General features: G+C 39.9%; 1 protein-coding gene across 1 annotated transcript in view; it reads left to right on the forward strand.

The window, feature by feature from the left end:
- The window catches only part of PCSK5 (proprotein convertase subtilisin/kexin type 5), a 175,844-nt gene that overhangs the window by 7,029 nt on the left and 147,054 nt on the right, over window positions 1-21,761 (forward strand). The gene's annotated exons all lie outside the window — the stretch shown is intronic.

A 21,761-nucleotide genomic window follows, 5' to 3' on the forward strand; every position in this document is an offset into this window, starting at 1 on the left:
TTACAAAGCATCTGCTCAAACTAAGCATAAATAATAAATATGAAAATCTGAAGAATATTGAATTGGACAGAGTCATGAGTCGTGTACCTTAAGGTGTTTATAAGTGGATTTTTCACTCCAGTTTTAACTAGTCTGAAGTGAACCAGTTCTAAAAGTGATTTTTTTTTTTTCCAAATTAACAGACTAAATTTAGTCATGGCCAATGTTACATATCTGCTTTCATGCTTAAATGGCTAATCCGTCTCTCCACTACATTTTCAAGGCCAGCCTTTATTTTCATTCTGGTTTCCTATTAAAAGATAGACTTCCCACTCCTACAATCATCATAGTTACTGTTTGCCTTGACCAGAAATGATGTATTGCTTGTATACAACCTCCCCACTTCTTTGTAGAGTGGCATAAATGAAGCTCATTGTCAGGCAAGACATTTCCAATGTCATATTTGCATATGACATATTTGCATATGTTTTACAGCTGTGTTTTGTGCTTCTGTGATTGACCAATATACCTTTGTCCAAATATTCCATTGTAAAATCAGCAAGTGGGGAAATACGAGTCAACCGTATCATGTGGTACTCCTTGTCACCTGCCAAACACAGGAAAAGAAATGATCAAATAGAATCCTGCTTGCCAAAGATACATACCTTAAGACAGTAAGTGTTTATTTGGCAATGTACTGGGCCAAATTCAATTGATATTTGCAGAATGAAAAACTGTTTGGAATGCAACATTGGCAAGTCCAGCAGAGTATGAGAACTACAGAATGAAGTCCTGCCAGAACAGCTTGTTGTGGACATTCTTGTGGATTACAAGATGTTGCACAATGGAGGTGTGATTGTAAAAAGCATGTTAATCAGGCTAGATGGAGTATACAGTTTTAAATAAATCAGGAAAAAAAAGATTGTATGCACCGACTCTTCCAAAGAGAATGAACTGATCCCAAGGGGGATGGCAGACTTTGGATGGCCATCAGCAAGGGCTCATCTTTGCTCAAATTACATTTTTTTCCTCTTTGTTTTTTCTTTTTAGGATGTTTCTGTGCCAGCAGGGAACAGGCATCACTTAAGTTTATATTCTGGGGCCAGATTGGAGTTGAGAGATGGTGCAAGTCGCAGTTAAAATCTGTGCTATGTATTTTATTCAAACTAGAACAAAACCAGTGAGTTTTGTGTAAGAATGTTTAGAAGGCAGTGAAGTGTTGCAGAATGGTGCTGTGTGTCTGAAAGTCAAGCCTAGAACTGGATAATGTTCTCCTTTTAGAAATATATAGTTAATCAGTGGTAGCATGTACCACTGAAACCACTGTACCACTGAAAACAGCTTGAAAGTAAACTTTCTTACAGAATTTGAGGTATTAGAATATAGGCATTCTCTATTACAGTGCTGGACACCTTCAGAGGATTTTTCCTCTAATCCAATGTGTTTTGTAAAACTTCACAACAAGGTATTTATTCCATCATGATCACACATATTCATTAAAATGTACTTCCTAGCTAATACATAAACCTAACTTTCCTAGAACCAATTTACAGGTGTTCTCTACTGGTTGTATTCACTGGGTGCCCCCAGTATTGTAAATCTTGCCTGGAACTTCTCTGAGGGCATGTGCAGTGTTTCTGGTTACATAACTTTGCCACAAAACCTACTAGGTCCTTCATTATCTTTTTATCCACTGGTTCTAGCTATGTTTAGCATCCTGTCTGCCTACTTTTACATTCTCTTATCTAGTTTGCTAGTTAGTCTTTAAGCTGTATTTTGCAACTTCAAGGGAACTGAAAATTTCCATTCTCTTTGTTGTCTGTCAGTAGTTTTGCCTCTGGATAAACTTAGAGAATATTTCCTTTTCTTTTATGGAGCCTTTCTTTGTGGGATGTATTTACACAGTAATCTGATGTCTTAAAAACAGGCAAGAAAGAAAACACATGCTGTGTCGCACCTTTAAAACCACTAGTATGACACCTAGGGCATAGACAAGTAGATCCTATAACAATTTTGTTCACCTGAAAGCCCTTATTCAAATAGACCCAAAAGGATGGAAGGCCATTCTGAGTCCAATAGAGGATCTGTCTAAATGCCACTACTGTAGGCACAGGCAGTGGTATTAAGTTACTGTCCTGGGTGAAGAAGAACAAAACAAGCATCAGATCCTTCTTCCTGACACTTCTTTCAGCTGTGAAATTCTCAATGCTTGCTTTGTCCAGATGCATTTTATTTGAAATAAAACTAAACTTTCAGAACCCACAATATTCTATGGCAAGGATTTTTAAAATTCGCTACTGTTCTGTGTGAAGATGTACCTCTCTTTTGCTTGTTACTTACTAGTTTTGTCAGATGGCTACTGAAAAAGATGGTGAAAGATGATTTTTGTCCACTCTTACACCATACATGATTATTTAGACTTTGAATATTTGCTTCTAAATTATGTTGTACCTAGACTCTCTAGGGTCTTAGTTTACTTGGTTATTCCTCATACAACTTCTGTTGTACCGTGTCTTTGTCCTTTCTTCTTTTCCTACTTGGAAGCTTTTTCAAATCTATTATGTCCTCTTTGAATACAGGGAACTAGAGCTACAAAGTACTTAGTGTGACAAAACCTTGCATTATTCTCATAATTTCACATACTCTGCTTTATTCTTCAGATTATAACTAATGTTTAGTATGTAATTTACTGTGGGGACTTACATCAAGCTGACAGTTTGTCATAACCCTGAGATCGTCACTTTTTAATGGGACAGTACTAGGCAGCTCTGAACAGTTCATTTTAGAGTGATGTTTAGTTTGTACGTAAGTTAATCTCCTTTTGTCTGTGCTTGGTTTCATTTGATATTGTTGTCACTCAGTTTTGCAGTGTGCTTTTGCAGTTCATGCAGAGTCAGCTGTTCCAGTTTTTACATCTGTCATAGCTGACATCTACACCTCATTGTTCACTCTTATTTCTGTGCATATTTTTTATATAGAAATAATGTGGGTTCTAGAAGAGGTTCTGCAATGGAACCAACAGAACTCCATCTGGAACCTTCACTCCTTGCAAGTAACTAATTGCTATGTAATAAAAAAGTAACTCAATACTCCTAAGCTTTGCTTTTGGTAGTTTTGGGTTTTGATTGCTTACTTCTGCAAAGGCCTTTTGCAATGAGTTCTTAAATTCTTAAAACCTGTTGGTGAAAGTCATTGTCAAAAGCCTTTGGAAGTTCAGCCAGACTGTATCTATTTACCCATCTCTGTCTATATGCTTGACCTCTTTTAAGAACAGTAATAAATTTGTGAGGCAGAATTTTCCTCTGTTTAACTATTTTCAAAGCAGTGACTTTTTACCCAAGTATCCATTAATGATTTTATTTCTTAGTTTCTATTAAGTTTTTCTAGTAGTGACTTGTAGCCTCATCTCACATTTCCTTTTAAAAGTTGACATCACGTTTGTCATGGAGCTGTTCTGAAAAGTGAAAAAAGTTATTAATATAGATTTTCAATTACTTTATTTTACTAAATGTTTTGATTCAATTATTCCACTCATATTCCTTCAACATTATGAATTGTAGAACATCAACTCTTGTATCTCTCGTAACTAATCTGAACTGAGCTGAAGCAAACAAATCAATCAAACACTAAACTTTGAAAAAAAATCAGATGCTTTTGTGAGTGTGCTGTGCTCCAATGAGCCAAGCATAAATGAACAGCTTTAAGCTGTGGAAGTTCCCCTACTCCTCTTGGAAATTAGTAGACCCCTTCCCTGCAGGATTGGGCTGCAGAGTAATCCATTTTCTCACGAGCAGCCAAGCCCCATCTTGCACAACTGTAGTTTTACCAGTGGGGTGTCGAGTGGAACTAATGCAGGTATCTACAGAGTGACTATATAGCTCAGATTAGCTTCTTTAGTTTTCAAGGTATTATACCCCATGAAGTATTCAGTAGCAGTTTATCAAAGTCTCTTGGTGGGACATGGGAAATGTTTCTGTATGTACCCCAGTCATATCAGTAACAGATTAGATGTATCCTGTCACTGCCACACAACACAAACTCCAGACCTAGCTAACATGGCAGTATTAAACTTGATACTCTGTACAGTTTTCTTTCTTGTGCATTGTAAACAAAATAATTTGCTTTCCATGGATTGAAAACACAACATTAATAGGATTTTGTTCATATCTAATTGAAATAAAAGCAAACTCCCAGAGGATACATGTATGACAATATCTGGAATGGCTTTGATGCTTCTGACATATGCCCGTCACTGCATCACTGTTGTTACTCCTTTTCTGTCTGATCAGGCTGAATGTTTGCTTCAGCTTAGAGTATTTCCATGGTCAGTGAACAACACATCCCTACCCACAATTAATTTTAGGTCAATGCATGGTGAGGGTGACCAACTGATAAATCACAAACCCATCATCTGGGAGAACTGGAATTAATAGGGTTGCTGTCTTGGTTTGAAAGACAGATGTTTGCTTATTCTACTGGTGTCTGTATGAGACCAAATCAGTATCCTCTTTAAACTCTACAATGAAACCTTACTCTCAGTTCTGTTTTAAGATTAGCTCGCCCTGTGGTACACAACAGGATTCCCCATCTTTATGCATTACCCACCAAGCGTAACCAGGTCCTTGAGCAAAGACAATTCCACGGATGGGTTTGTCTTTGCCTGAGGTGAGACTAATGTAAACAGTCTTCCCTAAAATGCCTTTCATATGTACCACAGGGACTTTGACTCCATCCACGGTGTGCAAAGGTTCAGACTGGGCAGGACCAGCTTGATTGATGGACCCTCGGGTGTTGACCCTCCAGGTGGCCTTTGCTAAGTTTGTTTCCCAATTCTTAAAGGTTCCCCCACCAAGTGCCTTCAGGGTAGTCTTGAGCAGGTCATTGCGCAGTTCAACTTTCCCAGCCACTGGTGCGTGGTAGGGAATATGATATATCCATTCAATGCCATGTTCTTTAGCCCAGGTGTTTATAAGGCTATTTTTGAAATGAGTCCCGTTGTCTGACTCAATTCTCTCAGGGGTACCATGCCTCCAGAGACTTGTTTTTCCAGGCCCAGGATGGTGTTCCGAGCAGTGGCGTGGGGCACAGCGTAGGTCTCCAACCATCTGGTGGTGGCTTCCACCATGGTCAGCACGTAGCGCTTGCCCTGGCGGGTCTGAGGCAGTGTGATATAGTCAATCTGCCAGGCCTCTCCATATTTATATTTGGACCATCCCTCCCCATACCAGAGGGGCTTCACCCGCTTGGCCTGTTTGATGGCAGCGCACGTGTCACAGTCATGAATAACCTGAGAGATGCTGTCCATGGTTAGATCCACCCCTCGGTCTCGTGCCCACTTATAGGTGGCGTCTCTGCCCTGATGGCCTGAGGCATCGTGGGCCCATCGAGCCAGGAACAGTTCTCCCTTGTGTTCCCAATCTAAGTCTATCTTTGAGACCACTATCTGTGCAGCCTGATCTACCTGCTTGTTGTGCCTGTGTTCTTCATTAGCCCGACTCTTGGGAACATGGGCATCCACATGACGGACTTTCACGGGGAGCTTCTCTACCCGAGTGGCAATGTCTTTCCACTCATCAGCAGCCCAGATTGGTTTTCCTCTACGTTGCCAGTCAGCCTTTTTCCACCTTTCCAGCCAACCCCACAGAGCATTGGCTACCATCCACGAATCAGTGTAAAGGTAGAGCTTTGGCCATTTCTCTCTCTCAGCAATGTCCAAGGCCAGCTGAACAGCTTTGAGTTCCGCAAGTTGACTCGATCCACCTTCTCCTTCGGTAGCTTGTGCAACCTGTCGTGTGGGGCTCCATACGGCAGCTTTCCACTTCCGGTTCATCCCCACAATGCGGCAGGAACCATCGGTGAAAAGGGCGTAGCATGTTTCATCTGCTGGCAGCTGGTTGTACGGTGGAGCTTCTTCAGCCCGGGTCACTTGCTTCTGCTCCTCTTCATCAGAGAGACCAAAATCTTCACCTTCTGGCCAGTTCGTAATTATCTCCAAAATCCCAGGGCGATTTGGGTTACCAATACGGGCGCGCTGCGTGATGAGGGCAATCCACTTGCTCCATGTGGCGTCGGTGGCATGGTGAGTAGAGGGAACCTTTCCTTTGAACATCCACCCCAGCACTGGCAGTCGGGGTGCCAGGAGAAGCTGTGCTTCTGTGCCAATCACCTCTGAGGCAGCTTGAACTCCCTCATAGGCAGCCAAGATTTCCTTCTCTGTGGGAGTGTAGTTGGCTTCAGATCCTTTGTAGCTTCTGCTCCAGAATCCCAGGGGTCGGCCTCGGGTCTCACCAGGCACCTTCTGCCAAAGGCTCCAGGACAGACCATGGTTCCCAGCTGCAGAGTAGAGCACATTCTTTACCTCTGGTCCTGTCCTGACTGGGCCAAGGGCCACTGCATGAGCGATTTCCTGTTTGATCTGGGCAAAAGCTTGCTGTTGTTCAGGGCCCCAATGGAAATCGTTCTTCTTGTGAGTGACCTGGTAGAGAGGGCTCACAATCTGGCTGTACTCAGGGACGTGCATTCTCCAAAAGCCGATAGCACCTAGGAAAGCTTGTGTCTCCTTCTTGCTTGTTGGTGGAGACATTGCAGTGATCTTATTGATGACCTCAGTGGGGATCTGGCGCCGTCCATCCTGCCACTTCACTCCCAGGAACTGGATCTCTCGGGCAGGTCCTTTGACTTTGCTCTTTTTAATGGTGAAACCGGCTCCCAGCAAAATCTGGATGATCTTCTCTCCTTTCTCAAACACCTCCATTGCTGTGTTCCCCCACACAATGATGTCATCGATGTACTGCAAATGTTCTGGAGCCTCACCCCTCTCCAGTGCAGCCTGGATCAGTCCGTGGCAGATGGTGGGGCTGTGCTTCCACCCCTGGGGCAGTCGGTTCCAGGTGTACTGCACGCCTCTCCAGGTGAAAGCAAACTGAGGCCTGCACTCTGCTGCCAAAGGAATGGAGAAGAATGCATTTGCAATGTCAATGGTGGCATACCACCTTGCTGCCTTGGACTCCAGCTCGTACTGGAGTTCCAGCATGTCCGGCACGGCAGCGCTCAGCGGTGGAGTCACTTCATTCAATGCCCGATAGTCCACAGTCAGTCTCCATTCTCCCATCAGATTTCTGCACAGGCCAGATAGGACTGTTGAAGGGTGAGTGGCTCTTGCTGACCACCCCTTGGCTCTCTAGATCACGGATCATTTTGTGGATGGGGATCACAGCATCTCGATTTGTCCGGTACTGCCGGCGGTGCACGGTCATGGTGGCAATTGGCACCTGTTGTTCAGTCACTTTCAGGAGTCCTACTGCAGAGGGGTTTTCTGACAGTCCAGGCAAGGTGTTCAACTGCTTAATGCTCTCTGTCTCTACAGCAGCTATTCCAAAAGCCCACTTGAACCCCTTTGGGTCTTTGTAGTAGCCGTTCCTGAGGAAGTCTATGCCTAGAATGCACGGTGCCCCTGGGCCAGTTACAATTGGATGTTTCTGCCACCCCTTCCCTGTCAGGCTAATCTCAGCTTCCAGCAAAGTGAATTCCTGTGATCCTCCCGTCACCCCAACAATGGAAACAGGTACCTTCCCCACATGTTCTGATGGTATCAGGGTGCATTGTGAACCAGTATCAACTAACACTTTATGTTTCTGTGGCTTTGACGTGCCAGGCCATCGCACCCACACTATCCAATAGATCCTGTCATCCCATGCCTCTCCCTGGCTAGAGGCAGGGCCCCTCTAGCCCTGGTTATTATTTCCTTCCTGGGCATACATAGCAGGGGCTCCTTCAAGGGGATCTGACACATCATCTTCTCTTCTGTAATACCCAGCACCTTGGTCATGGGAGGTTGAGGCTACCTTCACTTTAGTAGAACTCCCTTGGTTAGTGTTTCCCTGAGCTGACGCACCCGTGCTGCCAGGACAGAAGTGGGTTTCCCATCCCATTTTCCCATGTCTTCCCCATGGTCGTGCAAAAAGAACCACAGGTCAGCTCGTGGGGTGTACCCTCTCCATAGCTTGGAGATGTTTCACTCTGACTTTGGGGACTATGACTTGCACAGGTGCCATATAGGAACTGATCCTCCTCACCTCCTCCCTCATCTCCCTCATTTCCTCTTTGGATTCCTTAATCACAGCAGTGACATTGGCCTGCATAAGGCTGTTGATCATACTCTCTTAGTAATTTTCAAGTTTGTTGGTGACAGAACCCACTGTCTCTGGGTGGTTATCAGCATTAATAATTTAATTAATCATTTAATTAATTAAGAATTTAATTAATCATTGCTATGTAGGTGGTATATTGAGATGGCCCCAAGGTTGCCAGATTCCATAACATCTGCCCTGTGCACTTGACCTTGTCAGGGTCATTGTCATGCTGTCCATCCCTCCCAAAGAGTACCTCTAATACTGCTGTCTCTCTCAGCTGCTGGATCCCTTCCTCAAGGGTCTTCCAGCGCATCCTACGGTGGTGCTCCTGCATTCTCTCTCTGTGGACAAACTTCTCTCTCACACTCATTAAAAGCCGGTCCCAGAGGGAAAGGAGGCCTTTCTCCCTTACGAATATCTGGTCCACACCTGAATCCTGGGCCAAGGATCCCAAATTCCTGGCCTCAGTTCCATCCAGTTGTACACCTGTTCCCGTAAGGTCCCAGACCTGGAGTAACCAAGTTGTAAAAGGCTCATGGTCCCACCAAGCAATGTCTTTACACAGGTTATGGAGACTTTCCTACGACAGGAACTTGGTGATGATCTCACCCTCTGGCTCCCCTGCTTGTTGTGAACTCCCTTCTTTCTTATCCTTATTAACTAGGTGCTGTGATTTCATCTTAGACTTCTTAGTTTCCACAGGGGCAACTGCTGCTGGCTGTGACTGCCCCTGTGGTTCAGCTGGAACCTGGACAGATGTAACGTTTGTGGGTTCCACTGCTGCACCATTAGAGTGTCCCTCTTTGAGGTAGGGGGAGGGTTTCTCACCAGCTGGGGAAGTATGTTCCTTCAGCACCTGGAATATCTTCTTCTCCATTACCCCCATCCAATTTGCGTGGCTTATTTCTGGGGTAGGCTGTAGGGCAGGGTCAGGCTGTGGGGCAGCATCCCTGTTCTCTGAGTTAGATATCAGGGTGGTTATCCAAGCCAGTCTTCCCTTATCTCTGAATGCTAAACAGAACAGGCATATCAGCAATACTGGCCACTATTTGATATCATTAGCATTTATAAGGTTTTGAACCCTTCAAAAACTGGTGGGGTAGACCCGCAAATAGTGGGTGAAGGGTTAGGAGAAAGTTTCCCCTGGTGTCATTTCCTTACAGCAAGTACTGTAAGGAAAAAATTACCCCAAAAACATACAGTTAGTGTGTGGTAGCCCTGAATCCATATTCCTGCCTTCCAGAGGAAGTTGAAGATCCATGAATTCCTTACCTTATTAACCCATAAAGCAAACTGGATAACATCCAGTAGCCTTAGTTATAGGGCCCATGTTTGGATGAGGGCCTGGAAATGGGAGAAATGCAGCCACAACCACGTGCCACCTGAACCAGGGTTAGCTAGACCACATGATGCCACCTAATGAGGTTTCTGTATCCAGCACACAAAAAATTAGATTACTCAAGAACTGTTACTCCTTTTTATCTCAATGCCCTCATGCCTCACATTGGGTGCCAAAATATGTCTTGGTTTGAAAGACAGGTGTTTGTTAAGAAAGGTAGGAGCCTCTCTTGAAATGGACAATGTAAAGCGCCTCCCTCCAAATTATTATTATAATTTTGAAATTAAGGAACTTTCAGGCAAAGATGTGAGAATAGGAATAATAGTTCTTTACTAGGAAAATTAAAATAAAAATACAGTAATACAAAAAAGACCCAAAACTAAACCTGAAAAAACCTTGAAAAAACCTGCAAAACACTGACAGTCAGAATACAACCTGACATCCTGTCAGTCAGGGTGCTGATGACAGTCCAATTAAATGGTGCATCCTCCTGCAGGGACAGATGTGGTTCAGTTGAAGCAGTGGCCCTGTAGAAAGGTGCAGTTTTCCTTTGAAGGTCTGGTGATGATATGGAAAGATCTGGCTTTCTTCTGGAATCCAGTGGAAGAAGGCTGATCTCATGTTCCAAATCTCAGATTTTATCTAGGTATAAAATGCTTTGCTCCCCCCCCTGGGTGGAGCATCTTAAAATGGGATGATGTAATTTTATTACTCATGCAGTGAAACTTAATGGCCCATTAGCAGAAGATACTTCCCTGAAGGAAGGATGGGTTATGGAAAAGATAAAGAATCACTGCTCCACCTGGTTTCAACAGATGGTGATAGAATACATACTTTTGGTCATGCTGAATTGCAAGCCAAGGCACTTACAGGGCTTTGTTTTCTATAAGAGTTAATATTCCATGACCCAAAAGGGCCCTGGACTGTGTTGGCATCAATAAATGGTTCTACCATTGCAACACACTGCTCCTTTTGAAGCTTTTATGTATATAAATGCCATTCCAATTGTGTGAAATTTGAACAATTTCCATTTCTTGCCTGACGAATGTAACTGCACTGTGAGCAGTTCTAGTGGCAGCTGAAATTTATGTAGTTTTTCTGATGTTTCTTTTCTAGTAGGACTTTGAAACAATGTTTCAAATGGAAATCAAAATTCATTTATAAAGAACACATAGTTTTATCCAATGCATTGCTGTCATTCTGACTATCTTTTCCTTATTTCAGTATTTTGGTATGTTTAATATCAATGTATTAAACAAATGTAAAATAGAAACTTGTATGCTTTCTCCAAGAAAAACCACTTTCAGGCATTCTCTCAACCCTGAGGTTGTAAGATTCTGCTCTCCAAATTAAAAGAACACATAGGAATATTCTTTAAATGTATGAAATGCATAGGGTTTGAGAGCTGTAACTTGTTTATCATTAGTTTTAGTGAATTTAGATGTTTGTAATGAATTCAGTATTAGATTTCTTTGGCATTTGTCTGTAGTCTGAAGCAATTTAGAAGCTTAAGTTAGTTTTTAACTTAATGAGATTAATTACACTTAATCTAAAATATAGGCCTTGCAGGGGTCTGGGTTAAAAAAGGATTAAGTTATTCTTTAAATTCTTATTGAAGTCACCATTAAACACAACAAAAGATTCCAGTGAATCCAGTGAAAACTTTATTGAATCTTCTAGCACTTGGAAAAATGGTGCAGCAAGAGAGACCTGTGTATATTTGAATTGATGTCACTTTTTTGTGCCACTTTTATGTGTGTTTATTTTATTACTGTTGTTATTGCAAATAGTAGCTTTACATGGAATATGCAAAACTGTGCTAGACATACTCTGTGCTAGAATAGAGTCCTTTGGTGTGCCATAAAACTTCTCAAATCCTCACTAAATGTTAGTTATAGTAATGTAGCTGTTTTATTCATGTTGAATGCTACATGATGCAAATATATTTTTGGTCTCATTTGCTCATTGCTTTTTCTTTTAGTGGATCTTTAGATGCTGTCAGAGAGAATTTTTTTATTTTCATACTATTAAACTGTTATGAACAGGTGCTCTAGTCTTATCAAAGTCAACAGGGTTACATATGGAGACATAAATAAAGAATACTGACAAACCTTACTTTTACACAAAAAAAATGTGTAAACTTTTGTACAGCTCTAGCATTAACCAAGTAAAATAGTTGAATTTGTCAGTAACCTGGGGTTCTGGACTAGTTGCATGCTTCTCTGTATTAGGTTAAATATGTTGTACAGAGTGGAAGATACCAGATTTCGCTGGAGTACAAAGCTGAGGAAGTGTGATCTAGGTTAGCTGTGTAAGAGGGTTGGATTTAAAGCCTACACACCCCACACAGATGAACTTAACTCTGTCTTTGATATTCCCATGAGTCACTTCTTTATAACTCTTTGGTAAATTATATCAGTAATGGAAGAGGAAATTGATTAAATCAAGTCTCATGAGAAAGTCAGTTAAATGAAAACATTGTACTTCCTATTACCAGTAAGAGCTGAATTCAGATTTGTAAGACAAAGTACAGCATGAAAAGGTTTATTGCTGGCAATATAAATGTTCACTGTAAACAGTGTGACTAGTGTAAGTCACCACATTAGTAATTTTGAAAGGTATAAATTCCCTTGCTGTTAATGTGCTTGGTAGTTTTATATTGATGTTTAAATAACTGGATGCAGATATAACAGTATTTCTACTGTTATAGAAAAACTGTATGGTTCTTAAATCTTTTACTCATACAAGTAACCCCATTAGATTTGACTGGTCTTGATTTATGCATCTGAAATTCAGTAGTTTCAACAGTTTTTTCTGACTTGCAGTTTTGTAAGTGAGAAGGTACTTGATCCCATGGGACTGGGTAGATGTTTACAAGTATCAGGACAGGGATGATTCTTATTAAATATTTCAGAATCAAGATTTAGAAGGAAATGAATATTTGCATTGTTTGTTCTGACACTTTTCTTGCAGTAGTTTGTTAAAAAATAAAATCTTTTAACTAACCTTTATATTATTTGCATGAATGAAGTAGCCTGGTCAGAACTTTGTCAAGCCTCATTCTTGTGCTTTATTATAATTACATATATGACAGCACAGGTGAAGAAACATTACAAAGAAACAATAGCCTTTAGAGCCTGGAGTACTGGATAATGTATGGCATATGGCAGGTTTTTTTTGCTACTTCAACAGACATTCATGATGCTGCATGAATATGCATCCTCATTTTACATTTGTTTTGTGATACAACATGAAATAGGATTGAAAGTCAAAATAGAGACAAAACTCATTTCAGTTGATGCAGTATATACTTTTTTAAATTACAGATTATCAAATTAGGAAAGGGAAAAAAAATTCAGAAAGTGGTGGCAATTTAGTTGATGCCTCAAAATTAAAGGTTAAAGGTATTTGTTTACCTTTTGATGGCTTCATCAAAATGATGATGGTGGTACTGAAACAAATATTACCATATTGCCTAACAGCTTCTTTGCATATAAAAAAATGTGTGCGTTATGGCTTGAAAATGTGTGATGACTGCATTGACATCACTTTAAAGACTGAAGAGGTGACTTTTGTTTGCTGAGTAGAGTGTAAATACACTTTGTTGCACTCATTTTTATTTCCAGAAACAAGCTGGTGACTCAGTGGGCTTCACAAAAAAGGGCATAAACTACCAGTTTATATTATGCAGTTTTTTGTATTGAAAATAAACAATAGAAAAGATAAATGAGGATGAAGGAAGTGATTGATTTCCTTTTGAGCATTTTCATAAAAAATTGCCCTGGAACTGCAAGACCATGGTCACAGGTTTGCTGCATAACATTGCATTACTTTATTTGACAGGGGCATGAGCTTGCCCTTGCTGCAGTGCTCACAAGGCAAAGCTCACAGCTGCAGGTATTAATGCCTGTAATTACTGTACTTGAATTTTAACATTTCACATGTTAAAATGTGGAAATGGCTTTCTTCACCATCTCCCCTCAAATGTTTTAGGCTAATATATCTGTTGGAGTCTACACTTCATATAAATCCCTCTACCACTGCCTGTCCAATAATTGAGGACCTGTGCTTATTAATTTTTAGCTGTTATTTTTAAAATATTGTTCTAATAGACACAACCTGTTTCTCAGTCCTAGAGAAGGGATGGATGAAACCTGACCTTCCAAGAAATTTTTCAAGTGCTATAGTGACTTTTTTTTTTCAATTTAATGCTTGAACAATCAACACAGTATTTTCAGCTTCTCACTTTTTATTCATTTTTAACATCACTGAGGGCATATTCGTGTGCCTTCATCTCTAGGGAAGTGGTGCCACATAGCTGGTGTTCAAAGGGGGCCAACACACAGGACAGCTCAGAAATTGTCCTGATGCATGTTCTTCTCAGAGCTGCAGCTGCAAGACAAGACTAGGGGTCAAGCTCAAGCCCTGCTTCTGTCATATCTTTTGCAAGGAATATATATTTACTGTGGTCTCCTATAACCTGTGGCATGCAAGGTTTTGCTGCTAATTCCTGTAGGACTCAAACATAATTTTCACACAGTCTTTATACAGGCAGCTTTTCCTTGGCCCTAATTTACCTGATGGGTGTCTTTGGGATTTCTGTTTTTATTATTTGGCTTCAGTATTCCTTTTTTTACCTGCACTTTTAGAAGTGCATTTCTAATTAAATATGATCAAAGTATATTCTTATTAAAAAAAAATCAGTTGACTTTTCCCACTTTTCAGAATTCAATAAAGCAGAGAATTCATTATTTCAATGACAATAGGATTTACACAAACATATAACCTAAAAAAAGATGTCAGAGTCATATTTGGAAGGATTGTTCTTCCCATGTAGTTGTGTAGATTCAAGTAATAATTCTTAGTATGATCAGCATGCATTAGAATTAAGGCTATGATACAATTAGAATTTATTCTTTTGAATTCCTAAATTAATCTTACCTGCTGATTTGTACTAAAACTTGTTTGTGATAGAAACTTTTTGGGTTATTTTAATGATGTAAAACACTTTTTATTGCTATTGGGTTGTTAGGTTTTTTCTCTTTATTTTTCAAAGTAATTCCATATGTTAAATAATGTTGCCAAGACGGCACTAAAGTACTGCAATTTCGAAAAGCAGAATTTCATTTGACAATACTTGTTTTAAAATAAAACTGTACAAAGTAACCTTTATGCAAAAGGTGTCATGTAGGAAGCTTTTTTCAAAGTTTTAAAAAGTTATGGATCAATTAGGAGTCTCAGAGGAAACATAATTCGATTTATGTTGCTAAATGTATTTTATATATTTTCAGTAGAGCATTTCTCTAGGTAGAAAAGGAGAATGTTGATTTTTAAAAATAGTTTCAAATAAATCTAACTATGAATTTAGAATTCCACATTGAAATGTAGCTTTTAGTTTTAATTTAATTATATTGTAGAATTGGGACTATAAATATGCTTGTTATATTCTATAATGCAGTAGAAAGCCCAGAAAAGTAAAACTATGAGAAAAACTACTTTTGTAAAGGTAATCCAAAACTGACAAAAAGATAAAACCTTTGTATGAGCAAAGACACAACAGCCCACGAAGCAAATACCACACAGCAAAGAACCAGAAGCTGCTCGTGAGAGAGGATTTTAAAAATGTCTGTGACAGCATTCCTAGACACACACACAGCATACCTGCCTGTAGGGTCTTACAGTAACAATTTTTGGGCACAGATAGATATGGAATACAATAACATAACTGTAAAAAGTCTCAATTTTGATACAGAATTAGAATGATATCAAAAATTATAACTGACCTCAGAATGTCGATGTGTTTTAATCCTACTAACAAAGGCATATGGAAATTAAAAGGCTGAAGTTTATTTTTCAAGGGAAAGAATTCATATGTTACCTTATTTTTTAAACAAAATACGGCAGCATGTAAGCAACAGCAGTGACAATACCTTAAAGAACGTAAGGCTGAGTTACTTTACTTTAATGACTGTTAATAATTTTTGGCATTAGATATTTAAAAATTTAAACTTGTTCAGGGTAAGTGCCCAGACAAAATTTTTCCATTCAAATAAGTGAAAAATTCAATTAAAATAAATGAAAAATTCAAATGAAGGCTAGAATGGTGTACTTTATTTAAAATGAGAAGGAGTGCCAGTGGTTGAGTGGTAAAGTGTTGCGTTCCCACCATGTTGAAGAGATGCAGCCTAATTTACTTCTATGAATTGTGATGTTTCTGCTGCTAAAATAGCTGTGTGATTTTTAAAACTTCCCTCTCTGTTTTGCAGTTTTCTTTATTTTTCATATGCAGATCGTTCAGTAGGGAATCTTATTTTTTCCAGCTGAACTATCCTGTCCTCCAGACTGAAGATTTAATAAACTGGGCAAGAACTCCTGCTTACAGTATAGGTTTCTTTCCATCTAGGAGACTCAAAAAATTCTTCAGGAAAAAGGGGTGGATTTAAGACCAAACCCAACTTGTTCAGTGTGTCACTATTCAGGAGCAGCAACACTTTGCAGACATCAGTTCCATTTGAAATAAACCTGAAAAAAAGGGAATATGGGAGTAGCAGATATGAATTGGCAAGTTAGGCTGTTCCTATCTTGAGAACAAGGTTCTTACCTCTATCATACAGAGGTCTCCTCGGTATGGGCAGTTGAATTTCTTTTAATTAAACAATTAAAAAACCTTTCAACCTGTTTCTATGTTTGTGAGAGACAGAGCCCTCATCTCAGTCTGCAGCTGAGTTTTCTGAGCAGCTCTGTAGCTGTCCTAATGGGGGTTGGTCCTCCAGCCTCAGAATGCTGGAGATCTGTCAGTGCTGACCCAGCAGTGGGGTTTTGGAGAAGAGAGCTGGAGGCTGAGAAAGTCTGGTCACTACTGTGGTATCTTATAGTGCAAAAACCCCATCCTGGTTTGTTTCTTGTGACGCAAGTTAAGTTTAGGTTCTAGGTCTGGAATGACCATGACTTTCCAGATATGTGTCCTTTAGTTTGGGTGGATCAGCAAACAGCTGACAGTCTCTGCAGAGCTTTCTTGCCCCTAAATGCTGAGCCAGAGCCCTGGTTTTAACATGTTTAACACTTGCTTGTCTGGAGTGACTCGAGAAGGAAAGGGAGTGGCAGTTTTTTGTAATACTGGATCCATTTACATGTGTGGATAACAATGAGCCAACAGGGGTCAAAATTAAGGGCTAAGAGCTCACCTTGTGAGATTTTAAATTTATGTTTGAAGTGTGCTTTTCACCTGGTATTGTTAAACCTCATAAGATTCCAATGGGCTCACTTTCCAGGCTTGTCTTGGTCCCTGTTAATGGTGTCCCATTTGTCTGCTGTGTCAGCTGCACCACTCAGCTTGTGTCTTCCAGGCCATCCTGTGATTCTGTGACTCTATGCGTGCCAATTTTAACAAACAACAGGGAACTAAACTCCAAATAAGCCACTCTCTTTCTCCCACCTCTTCTGATAATAGAGAGACAATAAGGAGAGATAATGTGATGAAAATAACAATTTACTAAAATCACAATAACCACAGCAATATCAATAGCAAAAAGTACATGAAAAGAAGGTGCCTTACCCACAAAAGAACATTCACCACCAGGAACAAAGAGAAGGGCTTCTCAAAGATAGCACCAGGATTGGTCTCCAAACAAAGGCAATATGGTGAGGAGAGCTTCCACAGCATAGTGTTCTCTCCCACCTACCCACTCGGACCAAAAAGAGTGGAAAGCAGGGACAAAACAAAACCTGGAAGTTAGTTCATCTGTGAAAAGGAACTGTGCAGCTGCTGGCTAAGCTCAGTCCTCTGCCCCCTCCAACTCCCTGCTGCTTGGAGCTGTCCAGTTCAACACTGCAACTCCCATTGTGGTGCTCCAGAGGAAAAATGGGAGGAGGGAAAAGAACTGGTGGGCAGCAGAAGGGACCAAGTGCACCATGATTTAAGAGAAGAGTCCACTGCAGAGAGCTATGCCTCCCACTGATGAATGTGGGTGGTACTGAATAAACAATGCTCCACCCCCTTTCTCTTTAACTGGGACACCATGAAAATGTTTAAAATGTTGTCACATTATACAGCGTACACTAGAAATGATATTTCAGAGACAAATGCTTCAATCTGAAAAAAATGTGAAAGTTTGAAACAGTTGATTTTGTTGAGATGACAATAGTAAACTTAATGAGCTTTCTTCATCTCTCAGTTTTTGGTATTTTCTTCTTCCAAGATCTTTAAAACTTTGAAAAATTCTTGCAGTTCTGAAAAATGGGAAGGGTAATACCTTCACCTCATATAAAATATTTATGTGCCTATTTATAATGATTTATGTACCAGCTCTGCACAGGGATAGTAGATTTGTGCTTCTTTGGCTCTTCTAGTGTCTTACTGACTTCAGAATCATATTTGTACCTGATCTTTCTTTTTCATATCCATTTAGGAGCAAATTCATTAAAGCCTGGGTGAAACAGGGACCCTTACCAGTATATCCTTTAATTCACCAAATCAGTAGCACATTGTTTTCAATTCAGCCCCCTAGGAGAAGAGCACCTTGCACCTAGATGTTTAAAGGATTTGTCTCTTAAAAAAACCCAAAAATTGTTTACGAGCTAAGAAGCATCTCTTAGGTTTCTGTCCAGTACCTGGAATGACTTCCCTAATCTTGTTCAGCTACATAGTTTCAGTCAGTTTAGTTTCAGAGCTTAGTCATGTAGGTCAGTTTGGTGACCATGTAAATATATTTTAAGTATGTTTAACAGTCATCTTTAGCATTTGTATTTCCTTACAGAGTGCATGAGAACACAATGCACTTGTAGATGAATTAATTCAGTAATTAGGTTCTAAATTCTCTTACTGTTGCCCTAGACTATAAAAAAATATATGGAAGAAATATTTTTCAAGAGCAAGATTAGAAAGTTTGGTTCTTGTTTTATGTTATCTTTAACACATTTTCTCAACTTAAAATAGAAAATGATACCTGATAAATAAAAATTTAAATATGTGGATGCTTTGTTTTCAGGGACACTGCTTTGATATTGTAGGATTGTTAGTTCCTGGGAAATGATTTCCTGGGAATTATTTCATCCTTGAATAAAAATAGTATAAATACAACTAAAATGAATGTATAGATCTGTTGAAAATGCTTATCCACAAATACTACTTCTAAAGAGATTATAAGTCCAGTCTTTTTCTTTGGCCAGGCAATATTTTCCTATTTCTGTTTAAAGAAGTCATGCCCTTTGTGTGTAGAAAAGGTGATTACAAAGATTTCCCAATGATATATAAGTGAAACTGCCTGCAGTCTCTAGCAGTAGTAGAGTAATTAGCTCTGGTGTTTCTGTCCTTGCTTTACTGTTTTTTTCTGGCAGTGCCTCTAGGACTGGGGAGTTTGAAGTATAAAAAACAATTTAACAAGAGAGAAGTTTTATTGTGCTATAGTTACATGGTTTATTTCTTCTTCCTAGTGATCCAAGGAACTGGAGGGTCTAAGTGAAAATGAATTTAATTACACTTAAAATATGTGAGTGCCTTTTAATTCCTTGCCAGTTATGAATAAAGCTGTAGATCTCACAATTCTAAGTAATCACTATTACTATCTGAAAACTAATAGTGTTTAGAAGACATTGCATTGCAATTACTGTACATAATTCCAAGGACTTAATTCTGTCTCCTCAGCCCAAGTTCTCAGAGGGAGTAGATCTGACAAGGATTACAAAGCCTCGTGCTGTCCCTCTTCGGCTGGAAGCATGCAGATGCCTCCAGTATCTCCCATGGATGGCTAGTTCTGCTAAACTGTAGAACCTCCAGGAGTACAATTAGGTAATCTCCTAAATTTGCTGGTTTGGATGCCCTCAGAGTGGTCAGCTAGAGTTAAATCTTTAGTAAATAACTAAATAAATAAACACCTTAAATTAGTGCAAGACAAAACACTGTGGGCTGGGTGACATTGTAGGATGAAGCAGAATGGATGCTTATTTTCCCTCTACTATGGTCTTTCTATTTAAACAGTTCTGTGAAGTTGTAAACCAGTTGTATATCCAGTTACCTGTTTGAGCTGAGTATTTTTTGTGGCATGTGCTTTTCTAGACACACGGACAAAGTTCTGGGTTTTAATGCACTCTGAAGCCAGCAAGGTTTAAAAAGGTTCAGTTACCTTTATAGGTTACTGGTAGGGTGAGTATGCACTTTATAGGTCTCTGAAAACTTAAGAAGCAAGACTAAATCACTTCCCAGCAGCTGGCACTTCAGTCTTATTTAAGGCTACTGATGAGTCCAGGAAACTTCCAGAAAGTAACTGATTACATCCCTCTGTCACAGGGAAACTTGTCCTCACTTGTGCTAAGCCTGGCACCAAATTTCTGTGATTGTTATAGATAACAGTAATGTGGAAAGAGTGCAACAGTAACCAGATGCTGCTAGACTATGCTATGGAGTAGAACAGAATAAAAGAGAATAGGATAGAATAGAATTGGCAGGGACCTACAGTGGTCATCTAGTTGACAAATTCAGGGCTGACCAACAGTTATAGCACGTTATTAAGAACATTGTCCAAAGGTCTCATACATGCTAACAGGCTTGGGGCATTCACAGCTCTCCCCAGGAAGCCTGTTTGACTATCCTCTTGGCAAAGACACATCCTAAAGTTCAGTGTGAACCTCCTTTGATGCCATTCTGAACTGATCTGACTCATCCCAGCATCCCAGGTGGAAGACATGAGCACCTCCATCTCCTTGTCCCCTCCTCAGGAAGCTGTTGAGAGCAATGAGCTCACCCCTCAGCCTGCTCTTCTCCAAGCCAAGGTGCTCAGCCCCACTTCACCAGCCATGCCTTCCAGGGTGTTCCACAGCTCTGTTGGCCTCCTCTGCACTCATGCAAGGACCTTCACATCCTTCTTAAATTGTGGGGCCCAGACCTGCACAGTGTGACTGAAATGAGGCTTACCAAAGCTGAATATGGCAAGATAACCACCTCCTTTTTCTGGTTATGCAATATCTGAGGTACTCCAGGATGCAGTTTGGCCTCGTGGCTGCCCAGATACATGGCAGAGTCACACTTGCCTAATGTTAGCCAGCTCCCACAGGTTGCTCCAGCCACTTCACTCCCATTTTACACTTGTGCCTGGTGTTACTTACTCCCCAGTGCAGAATCCAGCATTTCAACTTTTAAAATTTCATCCCATTAATCATAGCCTGATGCTCTGATTTATCCAGATGTATCTGCAAGATGTTTGGTCTCTCAAGAGTGTCAACAGCACCTCCCAGTTTGGCATCATCAGCAAACATGTTAATGGAGCACTGAAATCCTATATCCAGATTATTGTTAAATATTTTGAACTGAGCTGGTCCTAGGACTGAGCCCTGAGGAGCAGCACTGTCGACTGGCCAGATGTAACCCAGTCACTACAACTGCTGTGCCACTTCAGCTGGAATTGCCTTTCAGAGAGAAGGCAGCATGAAAATCACTCTACTGCTGATATACTTTCATTAGTCTTACAAAAAACAATTCCTGTTTAATTTATGATAAACTAAATTGATTTAACTGAACTATTTTGGTATTTTTGTTATGCTAGACATGAGTTACTCCTCCCAAAATGAGGATATTGATGGACCACCCTCACAGACTGGTATTAATATCCTAGATCCGATTTTCCTTGTTAGACGAATTCATTTAAATTGTTGCTGTTTTCTATCAATATCAATATTTTCTTTGTAGCCTACTTTCATATTTTCTTGAGATTTTTATTTTCTAATATTCAGATTTTTCTTGGAATTTGTGAGGGACTTATTTCCAGTTCTGTTTAAGTCTTTACTGCTGAGCTCTCAAGTTGCCTGCCATGTTTATTCTTATAGATGCAAATTAAGAAATCTGAGGGATTTTTTAAAGCGAAAGTTTTCAAGTGTTGCTCCATCCTATTTGGTGGTATCATACAACTCTATTTGGAAAACCAAGCCTGTTTCATGAGCCTTTCACTTTGAGTTTTAACTTGAAATGATAGTAGGCTCAATTGTCCCTTTTTTGCTCATCATTGAGGAACTTTAAACTAAGTTAAGTGTCTTACAAAATTTGCAGTGCACTAGTAGGTCAAATTCCAAATGAGTTGAAGAGGCATTCTCCCAAAGACAAGGAGACTGAATGTTAGTTTGTAGGTGAGTGAAAGTGAAGTTTCAAGTTAAAAATGGAAAATGAAAGCAGATATATTGATGACTCTAGAAAGGAAGATTTTTTCAAATTATGAAGACCATCTCACTTCAGTATTTATGTTTCTATTGTGTGCTCAAGGGATGAGTGAGAAGTATTTTTATTACACCATTGTGAAATTTGCAATTTTGCATTAATTGGTTTT

This window comes from Erithacus rubecula (assembly GCF_903797595.1).
Source record: "Erithacus rubecula genome assembly, contig: SUPER_Z_unloc_3, whole genome shotgun sequence".
Classification (NCBI taxonomy): domain Eukaryota; kingdom Metazoa; phylum Chordata; class Aves; order Passeriformes; family Muscicapidae; genus Erithacus; species Erithacus rubecula.